The sequence below is a fragment of the Tenrec ecaudatus genome, chromosome 5 (genome assembly GCF_050624435.1).
Source record: "Tenrec ecaudatus isolate mTenEca1 chromosome 5, mTenEca1.hap1, whole genome shotgun sequence".
Classification (NCBI taxonomy): Eukaryota; Metazoa; Chordata; class Mammalia; order Afrosoricida; family Tenrecidae; genus Tenrec; species Tenrec ecaudatus.
This window is the reverse complement of record NC_134534.1, coordinates 66,314,606-66,332,574: the sequence shown is the minus strand read 5'-3', so window position 1 is coordinate 66,332,574 and position 17,969 is coordinate 66,314,606. Positions and strand designations below refer to the sequence as shown.

General features: G+C 44.4%; 1 protein-coding gene across 2 annotated transcripts in view; it reads left to right on the top strand.

Annotated features, from left to right (window-relative positions):
- Nucleotides 1-17,969, top strand: part of KCNB2 (potassium voltage-gated channel subfamily B member 2) — a 495,578-nt gene that overhangs the window by 14,203 nt on the left and 463,406 nt on the right. The window lies entirely within an intron of this gene.

Sequence of the window (17,969 nt, the reverse complement as noted above, 5' to 3'; positions counted from 1 at the left end):
ACAGAAGGGTTACAAACAGGGTGCAGTATAGCACCAACGAAACACACATCACCCCTCTAGTTCCTGAATGCTTTCCCCCAACCCCCACTACCATCACCCAGTTCTACCTCACAAATCCAGCTACACCAGAGTGCACACATTGGTACAGAGAAGCGCTTCTGACACATGGAATTCAGGAAAGATAAATCCCTCCGGAACAGTAGTGGAAGTAGCGATATCACGAAGGTAAGGGTGTGGTGGGGCGAGGGGTGGAGGGGAAGGAGGAAGGAGGGGGAATCCATCACAAGGTTGGATTTTTATCCCACCCCCCAGGGAGAGGAATAATAAAAAGGTGGGTGAAGAGAGACAACGGACAGTGTAAGACACGCAGTAACAACAATAATATATAATTAATCAAGGATTCACGTGGGTGGGGGAGGGGAAAGAGAGGAGCTGACATATCAAGGACTCAAGTAGAAAGAAAAAATTTGGGAAATGTTGATGGCAACATATGGGTATGTGTGCTGAGGACAATTGAATGATGGATTGTTATGAGATTTGTAAGAGCCCCCAGTAAAATGATTAATAATAATAATTTAAAAAGCGTGTTGTGTGCTGAGACATTAGTTTCTTCTCTGAAGAAGGAAAACGAACAGCATCACTCAGCAGCGTCAAGGAAGAATTGGAAGGAAGGGAACAAACATCTCCACTTTCGCCACTGGTTGTCCAGCTGCTTTTTGGAGACAGATCTTTTCTTTCTGTTTTCTTCCAGTGTCCAGAGTAATGTTATCCCGGAGCGATCGTAATTCTTGGGCTTTTCCATGCTGGCTTTTAAGTGAACGATTTCAAGAGTGTCTCATCTGGTACAAGTCGCATGAACTCAGGGCTTCAGTCAATCCATCTGCAGCCCCTACATTTTGCTTAATTTTACCTGAGATAATGTTGAAAGAAAATGACAAGTTCATTTTCCTTATCGGAAGCTTTGGTGGCTTCTGACCCAGTTGTGGTGAGCCATACTATTCGTAGTGAATTTAATATCCTATGATTCATAGATGCTCATAGGTCATGGGGTCCATCTGCCTTCTACTCTTATCATGAATTATGTGTTATCATTGTAGCCTCCCAGCATTTTACACAACAGAGACACATGGTAGATTGAGGGAGGGGGCAGGGACACCGAGAGGAATATTTATAAAGTGTGATACACAGATGGATGCTTAATAAGTGCTGTTTAATGATCCTCACTGATGACAAGGGTGGATGGGAATCATAATTCATGGGGGTTGTGGAGATGTGGCATCTGTGGTACAAAGAAGCTCTTCCCTTGCGTAACCTAACATGGACATAGCTAAAGTAAGCATATAATTATTTGGGACACATTCTGATTTTATTTAATTCATTCCGTTAATGAAGGATGCCATTGGTATTTTAGAAACCATTTTTTTTCCTTCAAACTTCTTACTGTGACCCGAATGAAAGTTTACGGGGCAATTGCCTCTCTTTCAACAACTCGCACATTTCGTTTTGTGACATTGCTTGCAATGCCCACAGCTTAACAGCCCTATTCTATTTCCTCCCTGTGTTTCCGGTTTTCCTTCGATCTCCTTTCCTCTCCGTTCCAGTCTTCTGAGCTTTATCTTTGGGAAAATGCGGTCCTTTTGGTCTCCTCTTGTTGACCTTGTGCGACATCCTATCGGTCCCCATCCCTAAGGAGCAGACAACACAAGGAAACGCTGCCTGGTCCTACACCGTGCTCACGCTGGTCCCGTGCTGGAGCCCGTTGTTGCAAGCACGGTGTCAGTCTGGCTCTTGAGCGCCTCCCTCCTTTGCACTGCCCTCCACTTTACCAAGCGCGACCCCCATCTCCAGGGACTCGTGTCTACTGACAAGATGTCCAAGGCTTGCCACTCTTGCCTTTAAAAAAGCCCTCTGGCTATACTTCATTCTAGACGGATTTGTTTTTCCTTTTAATCTCCTAGGGCTGATTGCTCAAAGGAGGGCATACTTCCCGGTGTGACTGGTAAACTTGAAGGCCGCCTGCGTAGTGGTTACACGTTGGGCTCTGATCTGCGTGGTTGGCAGTTTGAAACCCCCAGGAGCTTTGCTGGAGAAAGACTGGGCTTGCTACTGCGCAGACAGTTACATTTGAAGAAACCCGAGGGGCTTGCCGTAAGGCGGCATTGGCTAGATGGCCATGAGTTTGGTTTGGTTTCGGTTTCTTGTGTGACTGAAAGTAGAGCCATGGAAGTGAGTTCAATTCCAAGAAGAATGACAAAGGCGACACTCTCAGGGTCCCTACCTTTGTCGTCCCAGCTAATAAGCCCAGTCTCTTGTTACGATCTTGACTTCTGTTCCGTATTTTCTCCCACTCTGTTCAAGACCTGATGTGATCCCTCAGAGCAGCCTGTAGTGGGAACGGGGCACCAGCAAGGTCGTCTGAGATTAGGGCTGTGGAGCTTGAAGTCTGTGTAGTCCACTCGACTCGTTTCCACACATGTCTCTGGATTTGTATCACTCTTCCTTGTTTGTACACCGTCCCTTACCTGGTTTACAGTCGTGAGCTCATACAGTATTTGCCCTTTTGTGAGTGACTTGTTTCTCTTAGTGTCCTCCAGGTTCAGTCACACTTTGACTGAATTTGTTCTTTACTGTATTCCGCTGTGTGTCTGCACCGTAATTTGTCCATTCAGCGATTCATACGCTAATGGACACTGAGGTTGGTTCGTGTGTGTGTGTGTGTGTGTGTGTGTGTGTGTATAATGCTGAAATAGCAACACCAGTAAACCTCACTGGCCTCACTGGCATGTAAACAGTTCTGGCTCATCTGCCTCATAACTACCAGGTAGGATGCATAGAATTGCTCCATTGGGTTCATGAGACTAAATTGTAGCGTGAGCAGTCTCACTTTTCTCTCTTGGAGCAGGAGGTGGGCTTGAACCACTGACTGGTGGTTAGCAGCAAAAGGCTTAAACCAATCTACCCTCGGGTCAGTAAAATGGATACGCATATATCTTTTTCTGTCCTGCCTCTTTAGGATGTTTTCCTAATATATAGACCTAGTAGTGGGAATTCTGGTTCAAATGGCATTTCTTTTTCCAACTTTTTAAGGAAGTGCCATATCATTTTCTTTTTTCTTTCCTAAAAAACTCATTTTATAGGGGGCTCATACAGCTCTTATCATCATCCATCCATCCATCCATCCATCCATTGTGTCAAGCACATTTGTACATTTATTGCTGCCAGCATTTTAAAAACATCTTTCTACTCGAGCCGTAGGTATCAGCGTCTCCATTGCACCACTTTAGAATTCTCCCCATGGAGTATAAAGGTTCCATTCTCTCCACACTCTCAGCAACATTTGTTTTTTCTATCTTCTTAAACTTTGCTCTTATTGCTGGTGCGATCTCTCATTGTCGGTTGATTTGCATCTCTCTAATGTGTTTGCTGGCTGCCTGGATGTCTTATAGTGTGAAGTGTCTATTCATATCCTTTGCCCATTTTCCAAGTGCATTGTTTGTCTTATTGTTGTTGGGATGTTGGCGTTTTCTTTACATTTTTGAGACTTACCCTCATGTCCTTCTTTTGGAGAAGTCTTTGGATGCAGGCAAGTATTTAATTTTTAGAAACTCTCAGTAATCTAGTTGATCTTCTGCTGTTTGTACCTTTAAAATAATGTAAAGAGTTATAGTCTCAGAAACCCACAGGGGCGGTTCTAGTTCTACCCTGTCCGATAGGGTCGCCTGGAGTCGGCATCGACTTGCTAGCAGTGAACTTGGGTTTGGCTCTTATTCTCTGTTTTCTTTAAATTTCCAGCAGTTTCCTTGAGCTCTTGGAAGGCTCTCTGTATGTTGCACTTGAATTCCTTATCAGGTGGCACAGGAGAGGCAGCGTTGCCTCATTTTTCATTTTGGTCACGTGCTTGTGCCACCCCGTCCCATTTCTTAACATGATTTGCACTTGTCTGGGGTGTCTGAGATGTTTCAGAGTTGCATTCATTTGTTGGTATATGTTGGTTTGTTACACCCTGATTTTTTGGTTTTTGTTTTGATATATCCAGGCTAACAGGACAGGTGTGCCAATTTGGCCACTAGTTGGGGCCATCTGGTCTACTCCTCTCCTGTCTCTGGTGGGTGGAGTAACCAGCGGGCATGTGGCCCTGAGTCTCTTCTTACTGGCTGAGAAGTGCAGCTGCAGGTGGGGAGAACAGGTGTTGTTCACCAGCCGCTGTTTACCCATCGGTGCAGAGAGAATGATGGCACTCGCCCGCTGGGTAGGTGGTAAGTGTGGAAGGGATGCCTGACGAGTGTGTAACCCATGCTCTCTTCTCATTGAATGAGGGAGAGTGTTTTCAAAAGAGTGGGCAGGCCAGCGAAGAGAGAGGGAGGAAGGAAAGGAGTGGAAATAAAGGGAGCAAAGGGAGTGGGGAAAGGAAAACAGATCAAACAAAGCACATATGGAGTGTTGCAGGTATGTCAACTGTCCTTTGATCCTGTGGGTGGAGGCAGGAGCTCAGCTCGTGGTCCCAGGTGCCACCTCCTTCCCTGGCTCCCTCCTTGCTCTGTGGTCCCAGTGCCAGGATGTCACCTGCCCGCGCCACTGGACTATCTTCTCTCCCATCTGGCTCAGATAATACACAGCTGGGTTCATGCAGGATCACAATGTGTCTTTCCCATGGGGGGCTTTGTGAAGTTGGCTTCTCCCTGCTCCTGTGCATTGCTTTTTGCATCTCCAAATGGTCACCCGCAGCATGGGCCTCACTTTGTCCCTCTCCACAGTCACTTTTTTGGGTGCGAATCCCTTGTCAATTGGTGTCTGACTCCATTTCCCCCTAAATAATTTTATTAGGGGCTCTTAAAGCTCTTATCACAACCCATACACACATCCATTGTGTCACACACATTTGTTCATATTTTTCCATCATCATTTTTGAAACATTTTCTTTCTACTTGAACCCTTGGCCAGCTCCTCACATGACATACCCCCCCCCCACACACACACACACTTTCATTTTATGCTCTAGAAATCCAGGATTTTAGGGAACATGGGTTTCACTAGTTTTTTTAGGTCTTGGCTGTGGAGTGACTGGGTTGAATGCTTCACCAGGACACTATTTGTCTCTAACCAAAAGCGTGTCTGTTGCTCCCTATTGAAGACCTACCCCCCCCCCACACACACATACACACTCCATTCTAGAAGCTAGAACACTGGAATCAGATAAATCTGAGAAGGGACCTGTGGGCAGGGTAAACAGGGTCCAAAGATCCTGGCAACTGTCTGTTTTGAGCCCCCAAAGATGCCCCCCATAGGTCTTCTGTGATCTTAATATATTTGGAAAGATTTCTACCTTTCAACTTAAATTACTTTCTAAATTCAAATATCGTTGTGCTTATATTTATTATTGGGCCATTCCTTTGGTAGAACTTTGCACTCCTTTGAGGACAATCCATTATATTACTTATAGATAATTTTGGGTATTCGGAGTAATAGATAGGAACCCTGGTGATGTACCAGGTTACACACTAGGCCCCGTACCACAAGATCATCAGTTCGCATCTATCAGGAGAATGGAGGGGGAAAGACGAGGCTTTCTGTTCCTGTAGAGATTTGCAGCCTCGGAAAGCCCCAGAAGCAGTTCTACTCTGTCCTTCAGGGCCAATAGGAGTGAGAATTTACTCAATGTGGAGAGTAACACTTTTTGTCACGTAGAGGAAAATTATGAGCCTGTGAAAAAAATATTTGGATTCATTAACTATGACATTTTTATGTCATTATACTTTAATGATGAAGATGTCGATATACAGACTGCCATGGTCTTAATATCTGTTCTTGGGAGATAGTGAGTATGAGTGAGCTTTAGAGTTGGTGGGGAAAATGGAGTGAAAAGATAATGCCATCTTGTAATTTGTGTAAGCTGAGAAATGGGAAATTCACCTTGTAAGATTTCAGACAAAAGAAAATGGACAGGCATTAACCTTTTACTATCCCACCATCTTCCCAGTGGAAAATATCAATGAGAAATTTTCCCTCTGGAATCACTTAACCATAACAGTCTCGGGGGAGAAAGGGCTGGAGCAGGGCATCTTGTCGGCTCCCTCACACGAGTGTTGCTTCTCCTGTGTGCGCCTGGCAGCTCATCCTCTGGGTCTGCAGGAGCGCTGCCTGACCTGGGAGATGTTTGGAAAGAGCCTACTCCATTCTTGGGCAGCAATAGTTGGGAGAAAATCTTGTTTATTATCATTTGTTCCAAGGCCCTCTCCCACCTCTGAAAAACAAACCACGCTCTCTGCCATCAATTCCATGCCAACTCAGAATGGCCTTGTAGGACAGGGTACAGCTAACAGCCTTGTGAGTTTCTGAGGCTCGAACTGTTGAGGAGAGTAGAAAGTCCCATTTTCCTCCCATTCCAGGCCCAGTGACAGAAAGTAGAGTTTTTATTTAGACCCCAGGCCTCATTAAAAATTGGCAAGGAGTTTCCAATAGAACTTTAAAACAGTTGGAAGGTCACCACAATACACAAACCGGTGTTAGATGGGCATTAACGTCTGACAAGACGAAAAGAAAGACAAGGAGGATACAGTGCTTTGAGATGTGGTTTCATCATGCATGCAGTCACTCACTGTCTGTCATTGCCAGACCGTCGTCCAGTGCTTAACTCGCATTTAAGCCGATGCTTAAAGTTGCCATCAGTCCAGCTCTGGCCCCTGGTGTCTCCATATGTGCCAGAGTAGAACTGGACTCCATGGGATTTTCTTGGCTGATGATTTTGGAAGTAGATCACCTGGCCTTTCTTCTAAGCCCTTTCTGGGTGGATGCGAACTTCCAACCTTTAAGTTAACCTCCCAGTGTGCTAACCCTCTCTACCAGCCAGACATCTCATTGCTATTTCAAGTAGTCCACGAATATTTGAAAAGTACTCACTTTGTTCCCCCGTACCAGAGCAGGTATGGATGAGAGACTCTCATCCTTGAAGAAAAACTCATAGCCAAGGAGATGTTTTCCGCATTTTAAGCTCACCCGGCACCATCCTCTTCATTTCCATTGTAGCATTTATCCCACATGTAGGTAGTGGCTTGTCTAAGTTTGGATTGTCTTTCTGTCTCCACTAATCCATAAGCTTTATGACGTCAGACCCTCGTTGTGCATCCTAAAGGACCCCGCTTACTGTCCATCCTAAAGGCTCATAAATATTTGTTAGATGAATGAATGAGGCAGCAAGGCTAGAAAGCAAATATTCATGAGACCACGAGAAAAGCATTGTAAAAAATCACAGACATGTAAACACTGTGGCAGGAGGAATGTTTTACCCCCAGAGAAGATGTTTGTTCCTGACCTTGAAGAATGAGTTCAGGCTCATCAGATAGAGAATGTGGAAAATGGTGTGTCATACCTGAAAGTCATATCGATGTGGGGGAGTAATCCAAATGTAGCTGATATCAAAAGAAAATGATTGTGTACATAGGTAAATAATAACCAGGATGTAAATCCAGTTATTTATCTTTTTCATTCGATGACTATGTCTAGTGTCTGCTTCATGCCAGGTTCAAAGGTGAGTGTGATCAGACCTTATTCCTGCCCTGGAGGAACTTAGATAGTGGCAAGGATGGATACGAATAAAATGCTCAAAACTATTAGCCCAACAAATATAAAGCTACTGCTGTGATAAGTGTCAGGTGAAAGATACATTGCTCTCTAAGTTGTTGAAATAGGAAAAATTTGGTATAGTTAGGCTGTCAAGGAGAGCTACCTGGGAGAGAGTCCTTGACTTGACACATGAAGGTGAAGGGAGGAGAGCAAGCTCCTGTGAGAGGGAGAATGGTACTTTTACAGAACTGGAAGGAGAAGCTGGAGCAGAGAGAGGCAGGGGGAGCACGGGACCTGACACAACTGCAGAGACAAGTAGAGCACCGCATAGCCAGCCTTTGATGAGCCTCTGCTCTGAGAGCCCTGCTGGTGCCCTGGGTTTGGCTGCTGACCACAAGGTCTATTATTTAAGCCCACGGGCGGCTTACGAGAGAAACGTAACTACCTGGAAGATTTACAGCTTCCAGAACCCAACGGAATAGTTCTAAAGGGTTGCTGTGAGTTGGAAGAGACTTCATGGCAATCGGTTTGGTTTTGATTTATCCCAAAAGCAAGGGCTGCCAACCAGAGGGGCAGTGTTTTGAACCCAACAGCTGCTCCTTAAGAAAATGATGAAGCATTCGGCTTCTGTAAAGATTTATAGCTTGGAGACCCTAGGGAGCGGTTCCGCTGTGTCCCAAGGGTGATTGAGCCACAATGGACTTTGTGGCAGTGGGTTTGTCCTAAGAGTGGGGGAGCCCTAGAGCAGTGGTTCTCAACCTGTGGGTCGCGACCCCTTGGGGTGTCGAGCAACTGCTTCATTGGGGTCTCCCGATTCATAACAGTAGCAAAATTACAGTTATGAAGTAGCAATGAAAATAACTTTATGCCCTTACTAAAGGTTTGTGGGGAGATGAGCCAGTGAGGGTGCAGGGTAGCAACGATGAAACATATAACTTTCCTCTAGTTCTTAAATGCTTCCCACCCCCACCCCCCCACTATTGTGATCTCAATTCCACCTTAAAAATCTGGCTTGACCAGAGGATGTACACTGATACAGATAGCAACTGGAAACACAGGGAATCCAGGACAGATGACTCCTTCAGGACTAGTGGTGAGAGTGGTGATGCCTGGAGGGTGGAGAGAATGTGGCCTAGAAAGGGGGGACTGACTATAAGAATCTATGTATAGCCTCCTGATGTTGAACAGTGTAACATATGGCAAAATAATAATAATATATGAATTATGAGGGGGGAGTGGAGAGGGAAGGGGAAAATGAGCGGACGATATTTTTTTAAACTTTTTTTGGACATTTTATTAGGGACTCATACAACTCTTATCACAATCCATACATATACATACATCAATTGTATAAAGCACATCTGTACATTCTTTGCCCTAATCATTTTCAAAGCATTTGCTCTCCACTTAAGCCCTTTGCATCAAGTCCTCTTCTTTCCTCTCCCTCCCTGCTCCCTCCTCCCTCATGAGCCCTTGGTAATTTCTAAATTATTATTTTGTCATATCTTGTCCTATCCAGCGTCTCCCTTCACCCCCTTCTCTGTTCTCCATCCCCCAGGGAGGAGGTCACATATAGATCCTTGTAATCGGTTCCCCTTTTACAAACCACTCACCCTCTACCCTCCCAGTATCACCCCTCACACCCCTGGTCCAGAAGGTATCATCCACCCTGGATTCCCTGTGCCTCCAGCTCCTATCTGCACCAGTGTACCACCTCTGCTCTATCCAGCCTTGCAAGGTAGAATTCGGATCATGGTAGTGGTGGTAGTGGGGGGTGGGGGGGGTAGAGGAAGCATTTAGAAATGGGACGAAAGCTCTATTCTTCACTGGTGCTACATCGCACCCTGACTGACTCATCTCCTCCTCTAGACCCCTCTGTGAGGGGATCTCCAGTGGCCGACAAATGGGCTTTGGGTCTCCACTCTGCACTTCCCCCTTCATTCACTATGGCAAGATTTTTTTTTTTTGATGATGCCTTATCCCCGATCCCTTTAACACATCGTGATCGCACAGGCTGGTGTGCTTGTTCCATGTGGGCTTTGTTGCTCTGAGCTAGATGGCCGCTTGTTCACCTTCAAGCCTTTTAGACCCCAGACACTATCTCTCTTGATAGCCGGGCACCATCAGCTTTCTTCACCACATTTGCTTATGCACCTGTTTGTCTTCAGCGATCGCATCATGGAGGTGTGCACCCCAATGATATGATATTTTTTTCTTTGATGCCTGATAACTGATACCTTCAGAACCACGTGATCACACAGGCTGGTGTGTTCTTCCATGTGGGCTTTGTTGCTTCTGAGCTAGATGGCTGCTTGTTTATCTTCAAGCCTTTAAGACCCCAGACACTATCTCTTTTGATATAGCTGGGCACCATCAGCTTTCTTCACCACATTTGCTTGTTCACCCGCTTTGGCTTCAGCAGTTGTGTCGGGAGGGTGAGCATCATAGAATGCCAATTTAATAGAAGAAAGTATTCATGCATTGAGGAAGTGCTTGAATAGAGGCCCAAGGTCCTTCCCCACCTTAATACTAAACCTATAAATATAGACACATAGATCTATTTCCCCATCCTCATGTATATTGCATGTACATGTCTTTGTCTAGGCCTCTATAAATGCCCTTTGACTCCTAGCTCTGTGCTCTATTTCCCTTGTCCTTCCTCCTGCCCCACTATCATGCTCCGTCCCCACCTGGGTTACAGCTATACCGCTTTGTTATGTTACCTTACCCTTGATCATTTCCTACCAGGCCTGCCACTCCCCCCTCACCACCAATTTGGATCCCATGTTGTTCCCTTGTCCCTGGGTTTGTTAACACCACTTCCTTACCCCTCCCCCAACACCCCCTATCCCAAGTCTCTCCGGAACTGTCGGTCTCGTTCTTTTTCCTCCAGATAGTTCATCCACCCTGTCTTATTTAAACAAACCTGTGGCATTAATAACATGCACGAAAACAAGACAGAGGAAAACAAAGCAACAGTATACAACAAAACAACAACAACCCACTGACAAAAAACAAAAAAAGAATACATCAAGAAAGAAAAGCTTGTAGTCAGTTCAAGAATCGTTCGTTGGCCCTTAGGAGTGTTTCCCAGTCCAGTCTGTTGGGGCACCATTCCCTGGCCCCAAAGTCCACCCACAGCACTCCCTATGGACCCTGCCACCCCAGTTCCCTGCTGTTCCGCTGCACTCTCCCAGTGCTTTGCCTTGGTGTGGTGGGATCAGATCAGGTGCAATTCCCACATTGTGTCTCCGGGGCTGTCCCCTGTAGCGCCATGGGTCAGTGAGGGGCATCATGTCTCATAGAGGGGCCAGCCATGTTGTCCTCTCTGTGGACTGGCTGTTCCAATCAGGACCATCATCCTCATGGCCTGGTGGGCCAGGCTGTGCTCCACTCTGTCCTCCTCCCCCTTCATCAAGCAGCTGATATTAAGGGCTCAAGAGGCAAATGTTTTGTGAATGATGATGGCAACAAATGTACATATGTGCTTGACACATGGATGTATGTATGGATTGTGATAAGAATTATATGAGCCCCCAATAAAATGATTTTTTTAAAAAGAAGAAAATAATTTTATGGTTGGGGGGTCACCCCCAACTGTATTAAAGTGTCCCAGAATTAGGAAGGTTGAGAACCACTACCCTAGAGACATCTCTAAAAATTGGGCCTGAGCAGATGGTATTTGGGCTGCCGTGCAGAGAATGAGAAAGAAACATTTCAAGGGGAGGGAGGTCGATTTGTTAGTTATTGAAAAAGAAATCAGCGTTCAAGAAGCAGAGGCAGCATGAAAGATTCTGTGATGGGCACTGCTCTTTCGATGAACAAGCCTGACTGCAGTCATCACCCTTTGCTGAAAGGAACAACATGTAGGAGATAACACATCTCACCTGAACATATTTTGAAATGATATTTTGACTTGCGGGAGACAAAGAAGTAAAAGTCTGTTAAAACTTTGACTTTGAAGGTGAGAAGCAAAGTATAATGGGGTGGGGTCTAATGGAAAGAGACTCATCTAGGCATCCATGGCCCTGTGGTCTAGACCAGGTTCTACAACTTCCAGTCATGTCTGCTAGATCACAGGACTTCACTGGATCTCAGTTGTAAACATTGTAAATTACAGCTTGGAACTGAATCATATCCCAGTTCCCTTCTGCCTTATTTTGTCTGGTCTCAAAAGTTGAGGGAGAGGAATTACTAAAACTCAAATGAAGGCTGAGCATGATAGTGGGACAAGAGGAAAGTCAAAGGAAATAGAGGAAAGAACTAGGAGGCAAAGGGCATTTATAGTGGTCTAAATACAGGCTTGTACATATGTAAATATATTTATATATTATGATGGGGAAATAGATATACGTACATGTATTTATAGGTTTACTATTAAGGTAGCAGATGGACATTGGGCCTCTACTCAAGTACTCCCTCAATGCAAGAACACTTAGTTCTATTAAACTGACATTCCATTATGCTCACCTTCCTGACATGATTGCTGAAGACAAAGCAGTTGCATACGCAAATATGGTGAAGAAAACTGATGGTGCCAGCTATCCAAAGATATAGCATCTGGGGTCTTAAAGGCTTGAAGATAAATAAGTGGCCATCTAGCTGAGAAGCAACAAAGCCTACGTGGAAGAAGCACCCCAGTCTGTGTGATCACAAGGTGCTGATAGGATCAGGTATCAGGCATCAAAGACCCAGAACAAAAAAATCATATCAATGTGAATGAGGGGGAGTGTGGGGTGAAGACCCAAAGCCCATATGTAGGCAACTGGACATCCCCTTACAGAAGAGTCACGGGGTTTGGGGGGTGGGGGATAATGAGCAAGCCAGGGTGCAGTGTAGCAACGATGAAACACAACTTTCCTCTAGTTCTTAAATGCTTCCCCCCAATATAATGATCCCAAATCTATTTTACAAATCTAGGTAGACCAGAGGATGTACACTGATACAGATAGGAACTGGTAACACAGGGAATCCAGGACAGATGAACCCCTCAGGACCAGTGGTGATATCGGTAGGCTGGAGGGAAGATAGGGTAGAAAAGGGGAACTGATTACAAGGATCTACATATAACCCCCTCTCGGGGACAGACAACAGAAAAGTGAATGAAGGGAGACATCAGACAGTGTAAGAAATGACAAAATATTAATAATTTATAAATTATCAAGGGTTCATGAGGGAGGGGGGGCAGGGAGGGAGGGGGGAAATGAGGAGCTGATACCAAGGGCTCAAGTAGAAAGCAAATGTTTTGAGAATGATGATGGCAGCAAATGTACAAATGTGCTTGGCACGATGGATGTATGTATGGATTGTGGTAAGAGATGTACAAGCCCCCAATAAAATGATTTTTTTTTAAGTCAAGGGAGGAGGTGGTGGTCAGTAAATCAATGTAGGATGTTTAAGTCACGTAGACTGACCTCAAATCACAGTCAGTATATGAACGTTGTAATAAAAGTTACATTATCTCTTGTGTACTTGATTAAGGAGAACTAAGGGCTAGTATCTAACTGGAAAAGAAAGGGTATTTTTACTAATGATCGGAGTCCAACTGAGAAACATACCTTACGCAAGAATCTTAGTACTGATTATTCCAGACCTGTCATTCCAGGGACCAGAAGCTGATGTTATTGGAAGAACCCAAGCAGCTTGTTTTAAGTACTATCCATAGTTCATGAACATTTCTTTATTAATTATTTTATCAGGGGCTCTTACAGTTCTTATAACAATCTATACATCCATGTGTCAAGCACATTTGTCCATATTGCCATCATCCTTTTCAAAACATTTTCTTTCTACTTGAGCCCTGGGTATCAGCTCTTCATTTTTTCCCTTCCTCCTCTACCCTCCCAACCTTATGAGCCCCTGAAAAATTAGAAATTATTATTTCATATCTTACACTGTCTGCTGTCTCCCTTCACCCATACATAGCCATTTTTTACTGGATTTTGTAGATGGTGGATCTGCCATATGTCAAACATCCAGATGGACTATGAAATTTAAATCAGCTACTCAGATGTTTGTTTGATCCACAAAGAACACTGGTAGTGACAGAAGTGTGTAAACTTCTATTGGGATATTTTAGCCCATTTCCCATCTCTTTCCTTGGCACCCATAATTTCTCTGTTGGTTGACTTATTTACTTCCTCAGAAACCTTAATCTTTATTTATCCTCTTGCTCCATTGTGACTCCAAGAAGACGTTTGCAAAAGGAGACATTTAAAAGAACAGAGTGGCGTAAAGGGCACTTTAACTGTTATAATAGAAAATCCACCAGCCAAATGGCTGAATGAAAGATCACAGAAATATTTGTGTCTTCTTTTAATCTTCCCCTTCTCCTCCTCCTCCTCCTCCTCCTTCTCCTCCTCCTTCTCCTTCTCCTCCTCCTCCTCCTTCTCCTTCTCCTCCTCCTCCTCCTCCTCCTCCTCCTTCTCCTTCTCCTCCTCCTCCTCCTTCTCCTCCTCCTCCTCCTCCTCCTCCTCCTCCTCCTCCTCCTCCTCCTCCTTCTCCTTCTCCTCCTTCTCCTCCTCCTCCTTCTCCTCCTCCTCCTCCTTCTCCTCCTCCTCCTCCTTCTCCTCCTCTTCCTCCTCCTCCTCCTTCTCCTTCTCCTCCTCCTCCTCCTCCTCCTTCTCCTCCTCCTCCTCCTTCTCCTCCTCTTCCTCCTCCTCCTCCTTCTCCTTCTCCTCCTCCTCCTCCTCCTCCTTCTCCTCCTCCTTCTCCTCCTTCTCCTCCTCCTCCTCCTCCTTCTCCTCCTCCTTCTCCTCCTCCTCCTCCTCCTCCTTCTCCTCCTCCTCCTCCTCCTCCTCCTCATTCCCCTTTTCTCCCTTCTTCTCGCCTCCTTCTCCTCCTTCTTCTTTTTCTTCTTTTAATCTCAAGCCAGGTATACTCTGTAGTTTATAAAAGGTCCAAGATGCATTAGAACATCAAGATGCTTAAAACATCAGTATTGTATATGTGTATTTTAGAGCAAAGAAATATTTTCATTGTCAGCTGTAGCTTAAGGCCATTTTTTCTAAAGGAAACTGATGATAGCAAGCACATCTAGCTATTGTACTTATAGTCTATTATTTAAAATGACTCCCTATTCTGATGAAGAAAAATTATCTATCCAAATAAAACAGTATTAGCTATTTATAAGCTGGATTATAAGAAAACATCTATGATATTGAAAGGTGCTCATATTACATATTCTGATTACTTGTCACTTCCCCTTCTCTGCTGAAATACAATACTTCTTTGACCACTGAAAGCAAAGCTTTTAGGGTTTTGTTTGAGTGGACCTAAAAAAAGCATCAGTTATATCAAGGATGAAAGCCTGACTTTCTTTTTTTAAACTCAAGCCTAAATATTTGTGCTAAAATTGAGGAGCGTATTGACAGAAGCGGCGTTTGACTGGACAAAAGAAATTCCACCTTCCGTCTTTCCAAGGACAAGGGAAGCATTTCAGTATTACTAGAACTTGACATATTAAAAATAAATAACCACACCCACAGTGGGACGTTTATGATCCACTCAGCTTGTAAAGGAACACAGCTTTGTTGAGGTTCTTAGTGCAGCAGCAAGCTTCTGGGGCCTGTTAAGCCCTCCTCAACTAATTGTATCTGTTTGTTTAGCATGTTATAAGTATGTGATTGGCTCTCACTACTAAATGTTGGAGGTGCTATTTAAATTTTTCTGCAGCTACTGAGTAAAGAGAAAGATTACATTTTGATCTAATAGAGGCCTTTCTCTTCAACCACTAACTCACAAATAATCTGGTCCTGCTGGAACAGAATACCCGAAACTGTGTCTGTGTGTATCTATGTATCTGTATGCACACACATATATGTATATACGTGCATACGCATATGTGTGTGTACACATATACACGTGCATATTACTTAACATCACACGTGGAGGTTTGAGAAAACCATTAGATCTAAACAGAATAATATAGACATATAGGTCTCAGAGTTGTTTGTTTGCAAATGCCAGCACAGAGTATACGAGCAACAAGAGACGAGCTGTTAAAGATCACTTAGATCTTTAGAAAGAGTTGCTTTTTATCTTCACAAGATTGCACATTGTGACCTATCCCATCTTGCCACACTCAGGAAGTGCCAAATGTAGGACATAATGCTAGTACTTTTGAGAGGACAGTAAAAAAGCTTCCCCTTCCCCCACACCTGGAGTCCCAAGCTATAATTGGCGTGCCGGGCGCGGAGCGGTGTGTTGTGTCAGATCCGGCCCAGAATGGGTGGCAGCATCATTCCACGCTGCTGGAAGGAGCACGGTGCAGCTGTGCGCAACTTGAATGTTTGTTGATGTTTACTGTTTAAAGAGTTGCTTTTTTCTCTAACAGACTAATGAAAGGATGGTTAGTGCATTTGCACTGGTCCACTGATTTGCTGCAAGCTTGACTTTCAATTGATCAAGCGAGGTGGAAAAACATCCTCAGCCCATAGCAAATACCCACTGAGGCTTTGTGCCCGACGTCAAAAGGTGCCTTCCGTTCATAACTGACCACCGATGTCTATACGCTGTGTCGGCATAACTTGCTAACATCTACACAGCTTCCAGAGTGAATGAGTCTGCTGTATATTGCATTGATACCCTGATTCATCCTTCCGAGGTGAAATGATTGTCGCAGACGTGTTTTTACTTCTCTAAGCGATCTAGGAGAAAGCATCGCAAAGTATCCACTTTAATTACTAAAATTAAAGGCATAAATTCTGCAAACTCTGTAGAGCAGGAAGATCTAGCACCTCATAAAGAGAATTGATGGATTTATTATTAGAAGTAAATTAATTAGGCAAAGAAGCACATCAATTAAAAATGACACGTTAAAGTGTATCCGATCAACTAAATAATGAATAAAATGAATGAAATGATACTATGTTTTATTTGAAGGTAATCTGTTTCCAGCCATGATAAATAATAAAGAGTTTTTAAAATGGAAATGAAAACCTCTTTTTCTTTTAAAAGAAAACTAGGTATGAAAATATGTTTTAAATTCACACTGTGTATGACACGTTTGTTTCTATTAATAATATAAGGGTGGTGAAGGAAGTGGTATTGGTAAAGGTCACCCAGAAACCTCTTAGGAGGGGGAAATTTACCCAAGCGTCATGGAAATCAATCTCTTTTGGCATAGAAATGCCCTCGTTTAGTGAGGAGGACCTGCAATCCAACCAGACAGACAGAGGGCTGGTACAGGAAACCACCTTGATGGGACCAAGTGCCCTGCACCTCAGAGCAGAGCGCACGTAAGATCCCAAATACCCACCTATACACAGCCCTGGTGACGCAGTTGGTTAAGTGTTGAATTGCTAACTGGAAGATTGGTGGTTCAAACCTACCAGCTGCTCTTTGTGAATGCTCTGAGGCTATCTGCTTCCCTAAGGATTGATACCTTCAGAACCCTGTGAGGCCAATATGAGTTGGAATTGACTCCATGGCCGTGGGGCTGGGTTTTTGGTATTTTTTCCTTCTTCCTCTTCTCGGGTGAGAGATACTATTTTCAGCTCAGTAGGCTTTAGGATTCAGACCAATGAGAGATAATTTCATGCAGCATATACTAGTTCAATGGTAGTTTGGTTTTTGTGGCTAGTTAGGAGGCTGTGCATATAGCACAGGGGAACAGACCAGGAAGACAAGGAAAGAAACAGATGGAAGATTAGCAACTCTGTGGGCCAACAGATACAAGAGCTTATGAGAGAGAAAACCGCAGCAGCAGAACAAAGGAGAAAAGGGACAGGTAGGAAGTTGAAAGGGGATGAAATATGATGATCATTTTCTGTCCTCTGGTTCACGGGACTTGAACCAATGGCCTGCCAATCTTGAGGAATCTCAAGATTGTGATCCACCAACCTGTCATCTGACCTGCCAATCATGAGTTTGTCAACCCCTGCAACTACAGGACTTAGGAGAAGCCTACACCTGACTTCTGACCCATGGACTTGGTACTTGGCAGCCTTTATGATTACATGAGCCATTTCCATATATTCTTTGTTGGTTTTGCTTCTTGAGAAAGCCAGCTGAAGAGAGTGCGCAGTCACTAGCAGAAAGTTTGGGACTGCATACCCACACAGAGGTACCTTGACAGACAAGCCTCGTGAACTGTCTCTGAAAGACCACAGCCTTGAAAGCCAGAGAGAGCCGCCCTGTTGAGCACATGGAAGGTCTCCATGAGTCAGGAGCAATCCCAAGGCAACTCACAATAACCACAGTATTTAGCCACTTTCTTTGTAGTTACTGCACAAGTTCGATACACTGACTACCAGGAGATTAGTCATGAATGCAGAATGCTGGTGTTGCTGTGGTGAGGTGCAGACAGGTCAGTCTTGATGCAGAGTGATCCCATGTGACATAGTTGAACTGCCCCCATAGTGCTATCTAGGCTCTGTTGTTCATAGCAGTAGATCGCCATGCCCTTC